The sequence below is a fragment of the Rhinopithecus roxellana genome, chromosome 12, assembly GCF_007565055.1.
Source record: "Rhinopithecus roxellana isolate Shanxi Qingling chromosome 12, ASM756505v1, whole genome shotgun sequence".
Lineage (NCBI taxonomy): Eukaryota > Metazoa > Chordata > Mammalia > Primates > Cercopithecidae > Rhinopithecus > Rhinopithecus roxellana.
In genome coordinates this window covers 73781500-73801073 of record NC_044560.1, presented here as the reverse complement: position 1 = coordinate 73801073, position 19574 = coordinate 73781500, and the positions used below count along the sequence as shown (strand labels likewise).

General features: G+C 41.2%; 2 pseudogenes across 1 annotated transcript; one reads left to right on the top strand and one right to left on the bottom strand.

Annotated features, from left to right (window-relative positions):
* LOC104675530 overlaps positions 1–19574 on the bottom strand; it is a 110785-nt pseudogene that overhangs the window by 33030 nt on the left and 58181 nt on the right.
* On the top strand, positions 9152–10510 carry LOC115892148 (annotated as a pseudogene). The gene has a single exon (XR_004052034.1). The product of XR_004052034.1 is annotated as an enoyl-CoA delta isomerase 2, mitochondrial pseudogene (transcript).

The following is a 19574-nucleotide window of genomic DNA, read 5'->3' as shown; positions in this document are numbered from 1 at the left end:
TGGATTACAGGTGTGAGCCACCATGCCTGGCCACAAGTTCTCAGTTTGTAAGAGGCATGGCAATAATTCATGCTGAAGAGGAACTCTACAAACCTGAAAGATGTGACAGTCCTTTTACCAATGCCTCCAACCTTTCCTTTTTTATTTTTTTGAGACAGGGATTACAGGCATGAGCCACTGTGCCCGGCCAAATTTTCTATACAGAAAAAAAAAAAAATTATACTAGTGTGAGAACCTAGAAATGTTAAAATGTGACAAAGCCTTTATATGGTTGTCACACTTATTGTAGGTAAGATAATTCATACTGGCAAAACTTCCACAAGTGTGAAGAATGTGGCAGAACTTTTAATCAGTGCTTACACTTTATTTCACAGGAAAGCTATTATCCTTGAGAAAAATTATAAAAATATAAAGAATATGGAAAAGCCATTAATGCCTACTCACATCTTACTCAACAGAAGTTTCAGAGTTAATAATAGCATTAAAAGTGCAATTAATGTCAAAAATCTTTCAGAAAATATAAGCCTTTAAAGTGAAGAATATTTATTCTGAAGACAGCCATTAAGAATATAAAGGGGGTTGTAGTGCGTTTACTTGTATCACAGATCTTATTGCACATTTTGTACTAGAGAAAAACCTCGAAGCAATTGCTTAAGCTTTGTTCAACATTGGAATACATATTGGAGAAGAATCATGCAAGTATAATGAATTTCAAAACAATTACTTTTTGAAAACTACAGCTTAGGAAACACCAGAGAGTTTATACTAAAATATATTTTTGCAGACGTGGTAAATATGAACAAATATTTAATTCATAATTGATTCTATGTAAATATCAGAGAATTTACAGTGGAATAACTAAAGCACTGACACTTCAGACATTACACTAAATCAGAGTGTTGAATATAAAAACTAATCTGGCCAGGTGCGGTGGCTCAAGCCTGTAATCCCAGCACTTTGGGAGGCCGAGGCGGGTGGATCACGAGGTCAGGAGATCGAGACCATCCTGGCTAATACGGTGAAACCCCGTCTCTACTAAAAAAATACAAAAAACTAGCCGGGCGAGGTGGCGGACGCCTGTAGTCCCAGCTACTCCGGAGACTGAGGCAAGAGAATGGCGTGAACCCGGGAGGCGGAGCTTGCAGTGAGCTGAGATCCGGACACAACACTCCAGCCTGGGTGACAGAGCGAGACTCCGTCTCAAAAAAAAAAAAAAATCCACAACTAAAGCTGTAAGATAAATTAGTTGTATATAACTTTAAAAGGAGATTTTTTGATGCATTCTAATTACATTGAAAGTATACTTATTTCCTTGAAAAAAAATTTTTTTAAAGTTAATAATGATGTAATATAGCTTTCAAATTACTTTATGCTGTTATTTATTCCCATTGTATTTGTTTGGACGAACGGAGGCAAGATGGTGCACTTCCGAGTTCTTCTTCACCAACTTTTCCCGCGTGTGCGAAAATGCAGCCGGCGCCTGGGAAGGTGCAGACCAACTGGGCATGTGCCAGGTGACGTCAATCCGAAGAGACCAAGATTTACCTGGTCGCATCTGCGGAACGCCCCCCGACACACCCGTGCCGCACCTATTGTCCTCCCACTCCTAGAAAAGCCGCTCCGGAGGGACGCCACGCACAGCCTTCCTCAGACCTCCACTCCTGTTGGGATGTCAGGACTGCAGGAACTCCGTCCGAGAGCCCCACCAGGGGACTCTGTCGGCCTTCTTTGCCGGAGGCCGACAGACCTTTTCCCCACACCTTAGGTGACCAAAATAAACTTGCAGTTTTTCTCCTACACTTGCCTACTCGCTGGTTCTTTTGTGCCTGCTCTGGTGGTCTTAGAAAAACAAATCAGTTGGTGCTGAAACCTGGGAGGAGACCCCTCCTCAGGCCTCTAAGGGTTGAGGAACCTCCTCCTGCTCCCACGCGGCAGACGGACCAGGACCTGAGACCCACTTCCCTCACTCTCATGGCCTCTCTGGGGTAAGTGCCCTTGTCTCCTCTTTACCTCCCTTGGCCAAAATCCTGCGCAGGTCCGAGGTCCCTTTGGAGCCACCAAGTGGCTCGGGAGACCCGTTCAGGACGGAGACGTCTGCCTGAAGGTAATCTCCACTTTGGCTCCATGAGCCTCCAGTCTGTCTCTGCTGGTTCCAAAGGACGCTTTGAAGCCAGGCAGAGATCCACTTCCATTTCCATTGTGTCCATTGTGTTGGTAAAGAGGAAACAAATGGGAAACCCCCAGTCCAAATTTCCAAAGAGCACCCCCTTAGGGTGCCTCCTAGCCAATTTAAAAACCTTACAGGTCGAACAAGACCTTAGGAGGAAGCGGTTAATTTTCCTTTCCACTGTGGCGTGATCGACCTCAGCAATTTCTGCCAGTGGCTAGGCAAGTGGTCTGAAATTAATTACATACAAGGCTTTTGGGCCTTACGCTCTCGTCCCGACCAGCCCTATACTCCTTCTCTCCCCACTCTCTCCAACCCCTCCCTTCCTGCCCAGATTCCTCCTCCTCCCCCCATCCAGACTCCTCCTTCCTTCTCCTTATCTACTAGTAATCCACTGGGTCCAGTGCCTCCTTCCAGGCCCCCAACTGGCTGTCTTGAGTCCCCTGTCTCTGCCCACACCCTCCTACAGTGTTAGCACCTTTGCGAGAGGTGGCTGGGGCGGAGGGGGTAGTCAGAGTACATGTCCCTTTTTCATTGGCCGATCTTTCGAAAATTGAGAAGCGTTTAGGTGATTTCTCAGCTAATCCTACCATATACATAAAGGAATTTAGATACCTTTGTCAGGCCTATGACTTAACTTGGCATGACCTCTAGGTTATCCTAACTTCCACCCTAAACCCTGAGGAGCAGAAGCGCATCCTAGCTCAATCAGCTCCTGACATTCGTAAAAAACTTCAAAATGTAGAGGATGGTCCTCAGGCACCAATACAAGACCTGGTTAAATTAGCCTTTAAGGTCTATAACTCCAGAGAGGAGACGGCAGGCTTGCCTCAAACAGAAGTTACAGCTCCTAGCAGCGGCTTTACAACCCAGTCGTAACCCCAGGCCAGAGAGTACACACTCCACAGACTCCAAGGGTATGAAAGGAGCCTGCTATAAGTGCGGCAAGGCAGGACACTATGCCAACAGGTGTCCGCAAGGTCCCCGAGCCCCAACGCAGCCTTGCTATAAGTGCAAGGCATCAGGACATTGGGCCAGTGAATGTCCTAACCCTCGTCCACCAGCAACCCCCTGCCCTGCTTGCCAGCAGGGAGGACACTGGAAGTCTCATTGCCCCACCCTGAGAACAGGTGCCGCGTCTCCACGTGACCCCCTTTCCCAGGATCCTGAGAGCTCCTTCCAGCTCCTACATCTGGACAATGACGACAACTGAAGGTGCTGAGACTCGGGGACCCCCATCACCCTCGCCGAGCTGCGGGTAACTCTCCTGGTAGCGGGTAAGACAATTTTTTAATCAACAGCTAGGCTACCTATTCTGTTTTGCCGTCCTTCTCTGGACCTAGCCTTCCATCCAATATCTCTGTAGTAGGAGTAAGCGGAAAGCCATCCACTCCACAAAAACTCCACTCCTTAATTGCTGCCTAGCCAACAACTACTCTGCGCACTCGTTCCTCATTCCCAGCTAAAAAGGGCCCCTACCGAAAGCAATCAGTGGAAATCAGTTTGGCTTTCCCCCATTCGCCTCAAACTTACTAAATTTCTTAACTATCTCATACTCCTCAACCTTGCTGGGACCTTCCTTCTGGGTTTTGTCCCTATTCCAACAAATGCTTCCATTCCTCATTCCTATACTAATACTGTGCCTTATTTTATTCTTCCTCCATACGTCCAAATGCCAACCATCCGCCCTGACCTTAACGACGCCCCTTAACAGCAGGAAGTAGCCAGACAGACCACAGCGCCCCTTATCACTATTACCAATAAAAGGTTGGACTGTTTGGACGAACGGAGGCAAGATGGTGCACTTCCGAGTTCTTCTTCACCAACTTTTCCCGCGTGTGCGAAAATGCAGCCAGTGCCTGGGAAGGTGCAGACCAACTGGGCATGTGCCAGGTGACGTCAATCCGAAGAGACCAAGATTTACCTGGTCGCACCTGCGGAACGCCCCCTGACACGCCCGTGCCCCGCCTATTGCCCTCCCACTCCTAGAAAAGCCGCTCCGGAGGGACGCCACGCACAGCCTTCCTCAGACCTCCACTCCTGTCAGGATGTCAGGACTGCAGGAACTCCGTCCGAGAGCCCCACCTGGGCACTCTGTCAGCCTTCTTTGCCGGAGGCCGACAGACCTTTTCCCCACACCTTAGGTGATCAAAATAAACTTGCAGTTTTGCTCCTACACTTGCCTACTCTCTGGTTCTTTTGTGCCCGCTCTGGTGGTCTTAGAAAAACAAATCAGTATTCACATGTGAAAGTATGTGATCAACTGTTTCTGCATCAGAAATATTAGAGATTCTTTTTTATTAGTTGGGCATTACTTTTGACCTTTTCTATAAAATAGTAAGGACATTAAAATGTAAGATGCATGGTGAAAATGTCAGTGGAGAGGCTCTTTTTAGTTAATTTATATTAAATAATGAATAAGGTGGGGGTTCATGTTCTCATTTGTATAATTCTAGCCTATTACTTAATGTTGATGCTTTACTTTGTCTTTTGGATGGCCTAGCCTACATTAACATGTATGCAGAATATTTTAAAACGTTTTTTCAAAAATCATAACTACTTTATTAATAAACAAATAAAGATAAAAAATAAGGTGGGGTTCAGAGTAATACTTTTCTACATTATGGTGAGAAAAATTATTAATTATAGCTAAAAGTATTAAAATAAATAAGTATATTATTTTACTAATTGTACTTTCATATAATATCAACTCTCCTACTTCAGCCTCCCAAGTGGCTGGGACCACAGCCATGAGCCACCACGCTCGGCTAATTTTTATATTTTTAATAGTCGGGGTTTCACCATGTTGGCCAGAATGCTCTTGTTCTCTTGACGGGGTGATCCACCGCCCCCGGCCTCCCAAAGTGCTGGGATTACAGGCGTGAGCCACCGCACCTGGCCAAACATATAGACTTTTAGTTTTAATTTACAGAGTTAAATATACACATATTAATCTGACGAGAAACCTTAGGTGAAAGAAAATTATGAAGTGAGTGTGTATGCGTATGAGCTTGCATATATCTTCAGAAGAGCAATTATTGGGACAAATTATTTTAATAAAGTGACTAATAGAAAACTAAACACCTTCAAAATGCTGAATGCAAATCTATACTTTCTGCTTTCTATTGAATTTATTAATGTAAAATATTATGGCTTATAGTTCAGACTCTCCCCAGAATGTGCCTATTAAAGCACAGACAACTTTTGTCTCCGGAAATAACACTCTTGAGTACAATAAAAGCCCTCTTCAAACAGAAAACAAATAATCATTTTTAATACTTATTTTAATGAATTTTTTTTTTTTGAAACTGAATCTCACTCTGTCGCCCAGGCTGGAGTGCAGTGGCGCCATCTCGGTTCACTGCAACCTCCGCCTCCTGGGTTCACACCATTCTCCTGCCTCAGCCTCCTGATTAGCTGGGACTACAGGTGCCCGCCACCACGCGCGGCTAATTTTTTGTATTTTTGGTAGAGACGGGGTTTCACCGTGTTAGCCAGGATAGTCTCGATTTCTCGACCTTGTGATCCACCCTTCTTGGCCTCCCAAAGTGCTGGGATTACAGGCCTGAGCCACCGCACCTGGCCATTTTAATGAAAATTTAACCAAAATTGAATAACTGGATATATTTTTATTGTTCTATGTGTGTGTGAATCTATAATATGGTACATAAAGGAAAAATAAGTTAAGCCAGAAAACAATATTAGTTAATATTTGTAATGAATAAAACTGGAAAGTGGATAATTATTATTTGCAGATGATACCTTTGTTTATGTACATAACAAAAGCAGTAGTAAGCCTTTTTTAAAAGTTTATTCAGAGGGGTAGTCAACATTCTAAGATAATATCCTGGATTTCCAGTCTGTTGCACACCTTGCCATGTAATACTTTCCTCGAGTATAAAAAAAAAAAAAAAAAAAATGTGTAAGTGTGGTGGGAAATCACGAATTAGGTTATTCGTATGTTGACTTTGTGTTTATCAAAATGGAGATTATCCTGACTGTGCTAAACTTAATCAGAGGTGCTTTTAAGAGAAAGAGACACATCACAGAAAAACACCCCCACTGGCCTGAAAGTAAGTGACTTCTAGGTGGGCCATGTTGTAAGCTGCTTATGGTGACCACATGGCAGGAAACATATTTGTATATTGTCATCATTCCTGCCTCAGGCATGTTGCTTCCAGTAGGAAGATAGCTTCTTTTTGAATAACATGACAAAAGTAACAATTAGAGAAAACATTTAAAATGAGTTAAAATTAATCAAAACCACATCTTTTCAATGGCTTGGCATAATTGCCATGATAGATGACTAACAAGAAACAAAGAAAAGATTTTGGCCTTGCTCAATGATTGTTTTTGACCTACTGAAATCTAAAATCCTGGCTAAAGTATTGAAAGGGAGTATTTTATAGGTGGCTTCATAGAATTTCCAAGGCAATGAAGGAAGAATTTTGATAGGTGGGAAAATGCTCACTGTATACACATATTGCTCTTCTGATTTGCTTTAACACTGAAAAATTGAAGATTGTAAATGTAATATTGTAAATCTAGGCTCAGTGTAGAGTAAATTAACAAATATTTGTTTTTTAAAAAGCAAATGTATAAAATTAATGGGTAACAGATGCCATTAGCTGCTAAAAAATGGTATGACTAAATTCAGTAAGTATCTAGCCATGCAAATAACAGCCCAATTAAATGGAGACCTTAATATGTACATGTGAAAAGCATTGCTGTGCAGTGTGGTGTACCTCCACTCAGCATTTTCTTCTGCCTCTGCACAGAGATACCAATTTCCCCTGAGTGACTTAGGGTGCATGCTGGGAACTGAGAATGCTGTGCTCAAAGTGATTACTGAAAACATGGTTAATACACATCTTCTAAAATAAAATGTTATAAATCTTGTTCTGCCTCAGAAAAACTTTTAGTAAAAGATTATAGTGGCCGGGTGCGGTGGCTCAAGCCTGTAATCCCAGCACTTTGGGAGGCCAAGACGGGCGGATCACGAGGTCAGGAGATCGAGACCATCCTGGCTAACATGGTGAAACCCCGTCTCTACTAAAAAATACAAAAAACTAGCCAGGCGAGGTGGCGGGCGCCTGTAGTCCCAGCTACTCGGGAGGCTGAGGCAGGAGAATGGCATAAACCCGGGAGGCAGAGCTTGAAGTGAGCTGAGATCCAGCCACTGCACTCCAACCTGGGTGACAGAGCAAGACTCCATCTCAAAAAAAAAAAAAAAAAAAAAAGATATGGTACTCAATTTGGGTTCAGGGAAAATTTCAATATTCCAGATAATTCGGACACTTAAATGTCAACGAAATCCCATAAAACATATTTGAATAAGATAAAGTCTTCTTAGTTAATAATTTTACATTACCAGTAAATTTTAGAAATCAGTACTTTAAGGCAATTAACAGTGTTTGACATGTGAGTAACACCTAAACAAGTGCTCTTCATGATCACTGGTTTTTTTTTTTTGTCCTTTTTTTTTTTTTTTCCTTTTTGTAGAGAACGGGGTCTCGCTGTATTACCCAGGCAGGTCTCAAACTCCTGGGCTCAAGCTATCCTCCCGCCTCTGCCTCCCTGAGAACTGGGATTACAGGCGTGAGCCACTGCGCCCAGCCATGACCACTGTTAAAGCAGCAATAACATCACTTGCTTTTCTGGGACCTGCTGTCCTGTTTTCCACTGATATAAAATGGAGAAGGTATCGAAATGGCCAAAGGAGGGTGATATAAACTGAATTTTTATATGAAACCAAACTTTAAATAAAAAGTACCATTTGATGTTGTACAACTATAGGTGAGACTATTAGTGTGAGGTCATATTTTTACTTATCTTGACTAAATAACCATTCACAATATTCTTATTTAGAATAATATTCCTTTTTTGCTCTATACTAGCTAGCTTTTGATCAAATATTATCAGAGCTCAATAGAAATCGATAAAATCAATTTTTATTTTACCACAAGCATTGTTGATGCCTATGCTTGTTTTTCTTAAAATCCATTAGCTTGTTATGAAAGATTTAGACTTTTTTTTCAGTGTGTTGTTTATTGCTTAGAAGTGGCTGTCCTGCCAGAAAACTGCTATTCTCAGGTGTAACCACATTGACTAATACTGAGTGGAAGTGGATAAAAAGCAAACGTGTCTTCTCTGTATCTTTTTTATCCATTGGCTGAAGAACAGAAGGATGCAGAAGATGAAAGAAAATATAATCCCTGAAATATCATAAAGAAGCTCTCCTAACCAGACCAAAAAACTCCATAGGGGATTTGTTTTGTTGTTGTTGTTTTTTCATTATTGTACTCTCTACTTCCACGAGTTTTAATTATTATTATTATTATTTTTTTTGAGACAGAGTTTTCCTCTATTGTTCAGGCTGGAAGGCAGTGGTGCAATCTCGGCTCACTGCAACCTCCACCTCCCGGGTTCAAGCAATTCTCCTGCCTCCACCTTCTGAGTACCTGGGATTACCGGCACGTGCCACCCCACTTGACTAATTTTTGTATTTTCAGTAAAGACAGGGATTCACCATGTTGGTCTCAAACTCCTCACCTTGTGAGTTACCTGCCTTGGCCTCCCAAAGTGCTGACATTACAGGTGTGGGCCATTGTGCCTGGCAAGTTTCAGTTTTTTTTTTAACACTTTACATGGGAATAGGATTATGTGAGTCGGGAGTGGTGGTGACTCATGCCTGTAATCCCACCACTTTGGGAGGCGGAGGTGGGTGAATCACTTGAGGTCAGGAGTTTGAGAACAGCCTGGCCAACATGGCAAAACCCCATCTCTACTAAAAACATAAAAATTATCCAGGTATGGTGGCAGGCACCTGTAATCCCAGGTACTGGGGAGGCTAAGGTGGGAGAATTGCTTGAATTTAGGAGGTGGAGGTTGCAGTGAGCTGAGATGATGTCACTGCACCATTGCCTTGGTAACAAGAGCTAACCTACCTCTCAAAAAAAAAAAAAAAAAATGGGGGGGGTAGCGATGGCGTACTTGGCCTGGAGACTTGCACAGCGTTGGTGTCCGAGGTCATTAGTTTCCCAGTAGTTCAGCTGCACCTGAATAGAACAGCAATGAGAGCCAGTCAGAAGGACTTTGAAAATGCAATGAATCAAGTGAAACTCTTGAAGAAGGATCCAGGAAATGAAGCGAAGCTAAAACTCTACGCACTGTATAAGCAGGCCACTGAAGGACCTTGTAACATGCCCAAACCAGGTGTATTTGACTTGATCAACAAGGCCAAATGGGATGCATGGAATGCCCTTGGCAGCCTGCCCAAGGAAACTGCCAGGCAGAACTATGTGGATTTGGGTGTCCAGTTTGAGTTCTTCATTGGAATCCTCTAGTCAGGTGGAGCCTGGAACAGACAGGAAATCAACTGGGTACGAAACTCTGATGGTGACCTCCGAAGATGGCATCACAAAGATCATGTTAAACCGGCCCACAAAGAAAAATGCCCTGAACGTGGAGATGTATCATGAAATTATGCATGCACTTAAAGCCGCCAGCAAGGATGACTCAGCCATCACTGTTTTAACAGGAAATGGTGACTATTACAGTAGTGGGAACGACCTGACTAACTTCACTGATATTCCCCCTGGTGGAGTAGAGGAGAAAGCTAAAAATGGTGCCATCTTACTGAGGGAATTTGTGGGCTGTTTTATAGATTTTCCTAAGCCTCTGATTGCAATGGTCAATGGTCCAGCTGTGGGCATCTCCGTCACCCTCCTTGGGTTATTCGATGCTGTGTATGCATCTGACAGGGCAACATTTCATACACCATTTAGTCACCTTGGCCAAAGTCCGGAAGGATGCTCCTCTTACACTTTTCCGAAGATAATGAGCCCAGCCAAGGCAATAGAGATGCTTGTTTTTGGAAAGAAGTTAACAGCAGGAGAAGCATGTGCTCAAGGACTTGTTACTGAAGTTTTCCCTGATAGCACTTTTCAGAAAGAAGTCTGGACCAGGCTGAAGGCATTTGCAAAGCTTCCCCCAAATGCCATGAGAATTTCAAAAGAGATAATCAGGAATAGAGAGAAAGAAAAACTACACGCTGTTAATGCTGAAGAATGCAGTGTCCTTCAGGGAAGATGGCTGTCAGATGAATGCATGAATGCGGTGGTGAACTTCTTATCCAGAAAATCAAAACTGTGATGACCACTACAGCGGAGTAAAGCATGTCCAAGGAAGGAGGTGCTGTTACCTCTGATTTCTAGTACTTGAACTAAATAAGCTTCATTGTGCCTTTTGCAGTACTAAAATATCAGTTACAATGATGATATTTCACTACAGCCCTGATGAATAAAAAATTTTGTAAAACAAAAAAAAAAAAAAAAAAAAAAACAAAAAAAAAAAGGATTTTTTGTTTGTGTTTTTCTGTGCTGGCTTATTTTGCTTAGCATACTTTTTGGGTTTATCAATGTTGTTGCAAATAACAAGACTTTATTTTTAAGGGCTGTATAGCATTGCACTGTGTACATACACCACATTTTCCTTCTCCACCTATTGATGAAACCTTAGGTTAATTCCATATTGTAGTTATTGTGAGTAATCCACTTCCTTCTCTTTTTTTGTTTTTGCTTTGTTTCCTTTGTTTGAGATGGAGTTTCATTCTGTTACCCAAGCTGAAGTGCAGTGGCACTGCTCACTGCAGTGAGCCGAGATTGTGCCACTGTACTCCGCCTTGGGTGACAGAGTGAGACTCCATCTCAAAGAATAAATTAAGGCCGGGCACGGTGGCTCACCCCTGTTGTCCCAGCACTTTGGGAGGCCGAGGTGGGTGGATCACCTGAGGTCGGGAGTTTGAGACCAGCCTGACCAACATGAAGACACCTCGTCTCTACTAAAAATACAAAAAAATTTATCCAGGCATGGTGGCTCCTGACTGTAATCCCAGTTACTAGGGAGGCTGAGGCCAGAGAAACGCTTGAACCTGGAAGGCGGAGGTTGCGGTGATCCGAGATTGCTCCGTTGTACTCCAGCTTGGGCAACAAGAGCAAAGCTATGTCTCAAAAAAAGAATAAATAAATAAATAACAAAAATAAATAAAAAAATAAAATTATGTAAAGAAAAAATAGAATGCCTGAGTGGTTTTTTAAAAAGCATACACTATGCTGCCTACAAGAGATTCATTTTAGCATTCAGTCAAATAGGCCGAATGTAACAGAATGAAAAAAATGTATATTCCATGAAAATAGTAAACTCAATTGAGTGAGGTGGTCATAATTATATCATACATAATATGCTTTAAGTCAAGTAATACTGTGAGATCAAAACTGATATTATATTACAGTCAAGTGAGTTCATTTAGCAGGAATCTATAATTATATTATCTATCTATATGTATATGCATATATAACATCCGGACTTCAAAATATATAAAGCAATTCTTGACAAAGTAAAGCAAGACATACATAGCAACATAATAATTGTAGACATCAAAGCCCCATTTGCAATAATAAATGGAAAGTTTAGATAAAAATAAGAAACAGAAAACTTAGACAACATTATAGACTATGAATTATTCTGCATACAGAGAACACTTGAGAGTCCATGATTTATAAAGAAAAAAGGTTTACGTGGCTCACAGCTTGGCAGACGGTATAAGAAGTGTGTGGCAGCATCTGCTTCTGGTGAGGACTTCAGCAAGCTTAAAATCATGCTGAAAGGTAAAGAGTAACTGGATATATTATATGGTAAGAGACAGAGCAAGTGTGAGGTGAGGGACTCAGGTTCTTTTAATGAACCAGCTCTCCTTTGAATTAATAGAGTGTAAAGTTTTTGGTTACCAAGGGGACATACCAAGCCATTCATGAGAAATTTGCCCTCATTTGAAAACTGCTCTCTTTTGAGTTTATTTATAGAGTGTAAACTTTTTGGTTACCAAGAGGATGCACCAAGCCGTTCATGAGAAATTTGCCCCCATGACCCAAAAGTGTTCAACCAGGTCCCAGAACCAACATTGAGGATTTATACTGTAGCATGAGGTTTGGACAACATGGACATCCAAACCGTATTATAGACCAATTCGGCTTCACAGCACATAAAAAACACTCCAGTCAAAAGCAAGAAAATACACAATGTTTTTATTCGCACCTGGTATATTCTGTTAGGACACGTAGCAAGATTTATTAAATTTAAAAATACTGACTGGGTGGAGTGGCTCTTGCCTATAATCCTAACACTTTGAGAGACTGAGGTAAGAGGATCCATTGGGGCCAAAAGTTTGAAACCAGCCTGGGAAACATAGTGAGATCCTAACACTACAAACAAGCAAACAATTAGTCAGACATGGTAATGCATGTCTGTAGTCTTAGCTACTCAGAAAACTGAGATGAAAGGATCACTTGAGCCCAGGAGGCAGAGGCTACAGTGAGCCAAAATTATCCCACTGCACTCCAGCCTTGGTGATGGTAAGATCTTGTCTCAAAACAATAACAAATCAATTGAAAAGACTAAAATTATAAACTGTGTATTTTCTAACAAAAACTAAATGAAACTAGGAATTAAAACCAAAAGTCAAACTGGCAAATTTAAAAATATGAACAAATAAAACACTCTTCAACATATTTTTGCTCAGGGTGAAAATATTTATTAAAGATGTCAATACAACCTACCATTAAAAATTGATACAAAGTTGTTTGTCAGAAATTTTTATATATTTACAGAAACAGCATTGATTATTGATTAGATATATATTGTTACGGTTTAGGATATGGGATACAGTGTCCAATGGGGCATTATTAGTTTAATTTATAACTACTTGTAAAAATAGTGAACAAGTTCAAGAGATGAATACATAGTTCAAAGCGGGAAGAAATACATAACTGCTCTTTCATTTTAACATCTGAGTTTGAGAAACAAAAGGATTTGCATTTTTTAGACAAAAGTTTTTTATTTCCCAAATCTCAAGACCTAAATTCAAAATTTGAGCTGCAGATTTAGGGCCTGAATGGTTGGAGTAGCAGCAGGTGTTACCTGCACATTTGTGAGCACTTTAAAGGAGGAAAGGGAAAGGGGAGCTTCGCATGTCTCTGTGTCTACTCAATGCACACACGTTATTCTAATTGAGTTTCTGGGCTACATAGTTCTGTATCAGTTTCAGGTCTGAAGATACAAGAGTCATTGAAAGAGGTAAAATGATTGATTGCTGCCCTCTGAAGTTTGTATCAATCTGATCTAGCCTCTGTAGAAGTGACGGTAGAGGACTACAGATAGCAAATAGGCAGAGACAAAATTCTGCCTGCATATTTAGGGGACAACATGCACTTTCCTGCACAAGTGTAGGTTGACTGGAAGCCTGAGAGGGAAAGTCCCCTCTACAGTAAATTTTGGCTGGCATATTATGTTTATATCATGTCTGGTAATTCCAGACTGTGTTTGGAAACAATAATTAAAAGAATAATTTTCTCCAGCCCCAGAAAAACTCCACAATAAGAGAAAGAAAATGGTTTTATTATACAATTGAACTTGAATGTGACACGCATCATAGTCAATCTGTGTAAGAGACCGCAAATACAGAACGATGGTCACCATAATTAGTCCAAAAGTAGAAGAATTTTCAGCACCATGTCATACATAGTTCATCCCAAATTCACCGGGAGATTGAAGAGGCCATCTGTGTATGCTAATTGCTTATGTTCAATGACAAATAAACTTTTCACAACGTCATAATAGGAGTTGGTCTAGCAGCTTGAAGCCAGGTGCCTGCTGAAGGTAGGCTTTCACTCTGCTACAAAAATGGTTGACTAGGGTTCTATTTTTTTTTTGAGACGGAGTCTCACTCTGTCGCCGGGGCTGGAGTGCAGTGGCCGGATCTCAGCTCACTGCAAGCTCTGCCTCCCGGGTTTACGCCATTCTCCTGCCTCAGCCTCCCGAGTAGCTGGGACTACAGGCGCCCGCCACCTCGCCCGGCTAGTTTTTTGTATGTTTTAGTAGAGACGGGGTTTCACAGTGTTAGCCAGGATGGTCTCGATCTCCTGACCTCGTGATCCGCCCGTCTCGGCCTCCCAAAGTGCTGGGATTACAGGCTTGAGCCACCGCGCCCGGCCTGGGTTCTATATTTTTGGCTATTTACATTTTAGAGCAGTGGCTCTGTACTCCCTGGCACTGGGCTACAGCACTTCTGCTTTCTTTCTCCTAGTTGCTAGTGTCCTCTCTTGACCTCTACCATCTGCCACTGAGGCACAACCCACAGCATAGCTCACAGTTTACGTGAACCCCATTTTCCACAGCAGCACTCTAGTGTCACATCAGAGTGAAGCCTGAGTTGCAGGAGCAGAGCCTGCAGGCCTCCTTGGTAGAATTACACCTTCACAACAATGGGAATGTGAGCAGTGTTTCAGCCACAGTTTCTACGTATAGTAGTGACATGGAAAAATACTGCTGAATTTCCAGCATGAGTCCTGATAGAGACAGCTCCAAAAGTTCTCACTGTGACAGCCCACCTCATTCAGACACGATGGGATACTAATAGAGCTTCTGAAACAGACACCCAAAGCATTGGAGAGAAAAATAGATATTTATCTGAGCCAGATTATGTTGAGAGAAAAAAGGTCAAAACATCTTAAGGAAAAGCTCAGATTAGACATAAAATAGATCAAGTCAGTCAAAAAATATTCCCTAAAAGCACTTTCTCTCTAGACACCCAAGGTGTACAGCTACTCTAAGCATGAGGAACATGAGCATTATGAAAAAAGGGGGCAGATTATCAGAGTAATTTTATAAAGTTGTATTTCCATCTCTGCTGCTCTCTCATCTAGCCATTGAATGGAGTTCTATATTGAAATATATCTGACAACTTCCAACAACTCTTTTTGATGAAGAAATAGACTCTGACTGTGTTCATATAGTGGAATATATTAGAACTTGTAACATAGTTAATTAAATAGCTATTATGGTTTTTGGGTGGCCATATCACCTGTCTTTATTTTTCCTGTAATGCAGTATACCAATTTGTGAAATAAAAGATACTAAAATTGTGTTTACTCATAATTATCCCTATTCAATAAATAAACATGTCACACAAATATCTACTGTAACAATTTGGTAGTAAATTCTCTTTGGATATTTGATATAAGTATCTAAGTATGCATAATTTTAATGAACTAGTCATAATGTATGTAGCATTTTTAAAAATTGCAAATATAGCCAGGTGCAGTGTTTCATGCCTGTAATCCCAGCACTCTGCAAGGCCGAAGTGTGCAGATCACAAGGTCAGGAGTTTGAGACCAGCCTAGCCCATATGGTGAAACCCCATCTCCACTGAAAATACAAAAAAAAATTTAGGCAGGCATGATGGAGCATACCTGTCATCCTAGCTACCCAGGAGGCTGAGGCACTAGAATCACTTGAACCGAAGAAGCAGAGGTTGCAGTGAGATGAGATGGCACCCCTGTGCTCCAGCCTGGGTGAAAGAGTGAGATTCCGTCTCAAAAAAAAAAAAAAAAAAAAAAAGCAACTATACTTTAGTTAAAACACTTTATATTTCAAAAGTATAAATAACAATATTAAAATAACCATTTAAGTGATTCATTCAAAGTAAGTATTGCAGCTTTACATGCATATAATTGTAGAAAATACTGTTTACGGCTCATGCCTGTAATCCTAGCACTTTGAAAGAGTGAGGCGGGTGGATCACCTGAGGTCAGGAGATCAAGATCAAGGTCGCCAACATGGTGAGACTTTTTTTGTATTTTTGTATTTTGTATTTTGTAAAATTTTGTATTTTTTTAAAATACAAAAACTTAGTCAGGCATGATGGCACACAGCTGTAGTCCCAGCTACTTGGGAGGCTAAGGCAGGAGAATCGCTTTAATCCAGGAGACAGCGGTTGCAGAGAGCTGAGATCAGACCACTGCACTCCAGCTGGGGCAACATGGTGAGCCTCTGTCTGAAAAAAAGAAAAAACTGTTTAATTTATATGAATGCAGTTTGTCTACAAATACTACACGTAACTATGCTAATTGTTCTGAAGTAATAAATAGAAAGCAAGGCACAACTATAGACTCCACTGTTCAGTTATACACTGAACTGCTCTTGCTTTTGTAGTGCAAGCACTTCAGCCTACAAATATTGGATAATTACCTTGGATAATCAGGTTTCTGTCAAAGAAACTTGGTATCTTTTACTCTTTTTCATTCTGTATTGCAAAATTTAATCCTATCTTTGTGCTAAGCTTCTGTGTGCTCTTAAAATGAGTTTTTATCTAAACAAATCAGTGTCTACTTTAAAGGACTAAAAATGAAAAAAATAAACTTTTCAGAAGCAAAAAGAAAGCAAAAAATCTGAAGTACTAGATAAAGCTAATCTGGAGTCAGAAAAAAATGACAAAAGGTTTACTTAGCTGTTAGTATGATTTACATATGTTTCAAAAAAGCAGAGAAAAACATCTACATATAATCTAAATGCATTAAGAAAAGAGAATAGCAAAATCTTTTTTTGAAAGTTTAAAAAGAGTTTTTGAATCCTTGGACATCTGAATTTTGCACACTGTATACACTTGAAAAAATGTTTATAAGGGAAAAAGCAGAAGAGAGAAATATGTTACAAAAAAAAAAATCCATGAGGGCACAAGACCTATGCAACAGAATAGAGAGCCCAGAAACAATGCCACCCTCCTACAACAGTCACAGTTTTGACAAAGCTGACAACAGAAACGTGGGAAGAATTATCTGTTTAATAAATGTTGCTGGAATATCTACCTAGCACTATGTAGAAGACTGAAACTGGACCCCTTCATTAGACCATATACAAAAATCAATTCAAGAAAAATTAAACACTTAAATGTAAAAATTATAAGAAACTCTGCAAGATAACCTAGGAAATACAATTCTAGACAAAGAAACTGGCAAAGACTTCATGATAAATCTACCAAAAGCAACTGCAACAAAAGTAAAAATTGACAAATGGGACCTATTTTAACTTAAGAGCTTCTTCACAGCAAAGGAAACTATTAACAAAGTAAACAGACAATCTACAGAACAGAAGAAAATATTTGCAAATTTTGTATCTGACAAAGGTCTAATATCCAGAATTTACTAAGAACTTAAACAAGTTAGGCCGGGCATGGTGGGTCACACTTGTAATCCCAGCACTTTGGGGGGCCAAGATGGGTGGATCATGAGGGCAGTTCAAGACCAGACTGGCCAAGATGCTGAAACCCCACCTCTACTGAAAATACAAAATTTAGCCAGGTGTGGTGACACGTACCTGTAATCCCAGCTACTCAGGAGGCTGAGGCAGGAGAATTGCTTGAACCCAGGTGGCAGAGGTTGCAGTGAGCTGAGATTGAGTGCACTCCAGCCTAAGCGACAGAGGAAGACTCCATCTAAAAAAAAAAAAAAAAAAAAGAAAACCTTAAACAAGTTTACAAGAAAAAAACAACAACCTCATTAAAAAGTAGGTAAAAAATATGAACAGATGGTTTTCAAAAGAAGACATACATGTGGCTAACAAGCATATAAAAAAATGCTCATGTCTAATCATTAGAGAAATCAAAAGAAAAACCACAATGAGATACCACATCACAAAGTCAGAATGGCTATTTTTAAAAAGTCAAAAAATAACAGGTGCTGGAGAGTTTTTGCAGAGAAAAGGGAATGCTTATACTCTGCTTCTGGGAGTGTAAATTAGTTCAAGAACCGTAAAAAGCAGTGTGGTGATTCCTCACAGAACTAAAAAAAGAATTATCATTTAACCCAAGAACTTCATAATTGGGTATACACCAAAGGGAGTATAAATTGTTATAGTATAAAGACACAGCCACATGCATGTTCACTGCAGCACTATTCAAAATAGCAAAGACATGGACAGGCCCTGAATGCCAATCAATGGTAGAATGGATAAAGAAAACAGTATGGTCAGATGCGGTGGCCCATGCCTGTAATCCCAGCACTTTGGGAGGCCGAGACGGGCGGATCATGAGGTCAGGAGATCGAGACCATCCTGGCTAACACGGTGAAACCTCGTCTCTACTAAAAATACAAAAACTAGCCGGGCGAGGTGGCGGGCGCCTGTAGTCCCAGCTACTCCGGAGGCTGAGGCAGGAGAATGGCGTAAACCTGGGAGGCGGAGCTTGCAGTGAGCTGAGATGGGTCACTGCACTCCAGTCCGGGCAACGGAGCAAGACTCCGCCTCAAAAAAAAAAAAAAAAAAGAAAATTAATGCAGAGGCCAGGTGTGGTGGCTCACATCTGTAATTCCAGCACTTTGGGAGGCCGAGGCAGGCAGATCACTTGAGGTTGGGAGTTTGAGACCAGCCTGACCAACATGGACAAACCCCATCCCTACAAAAGTAGCCAGACGTGGTAGCACCTGCCTGTAATCCCAGCTACTTGGGATGCTGAGGCAGGAGAATTGCTTGAACCCAGGAAACAAAGATTGAGGTGAGCTGAGATTGTACAGCTTGGGCAACAAGTGCAAACCTCCTTCACAAAAACAAAACAAAATGAACAATAAACAAAATCTAATGCAGAAACAGAAAACCAAATGCATGTTATTATTTATAAGTAAGAGCTAAATAACAAGAACACATGAACACAAAGAGGAGAACAACAGACACTGAGGTGTAGTTGGGAGTGGGGGGTGGAAGGACTAAGGATCAGAAAACATGCCTGTTTGGTGTTATGGGTAGTACCTCAGGGACAAAATAATCTGCACATCAAAGCTTCATGACATAATTTTAGCTGTATAACAAACCCACCTGTGTACTCCGAAACAAAAATAAAATCTAAAAACAAAAAAAATTTATGGGTGGAAGAGAGTGCAGTGTAGGTGAAAGCACTGATTTTTGCTACAGATAGTGGCCCAGGTGGGGCTGTACTCTGATTTATTTCTGTGTGAATGCAGGCAGATGAGGTTTTGAACAGGTAGTCCAGACCCAAATTTGGTGGCAAAAACAGGTTGCTAATGCAGATTCAGTGTCTGGGGGTGGGGTATGCAAGGAGAGTTGTAGACACTTGTGGCTTTTTGGCAACAAACACGTGGATCAAAAATGCTGTGGTGAAGTTCCTCAAAGTGGTGCCTAGTCCTGGGAGGAGTGTGGAAACATCAATGTCTAGTGTGTGTGTTTGTGAGTGGGTGGGAATCTTGTGGTCACAGCTGCAAGAAAAGGGGCTGTGTCATCAGGGCTCTTTCCTCTAAGTTTTCAGTCCTCTGTCACCCTGTGAGAAGACCTGGAATCACAGGACAATAGGCAGTGTGACAGCCTGTGTACAGGAGAGCAGAGCCTCCCATTCCCAAACACCCAGAGTTTAACTCCAGGCCATGCCTCCGTGATATTTTTTTTCTGGCACCAAATCTGTAGAGTTTGCTGAACATCACACAATTCTCCAACAACAACTCATTGTCTAACATTCGAATTATGACACCACCCAGAGTCAGCACAGACCCTGATTCAGGGCTCGGTC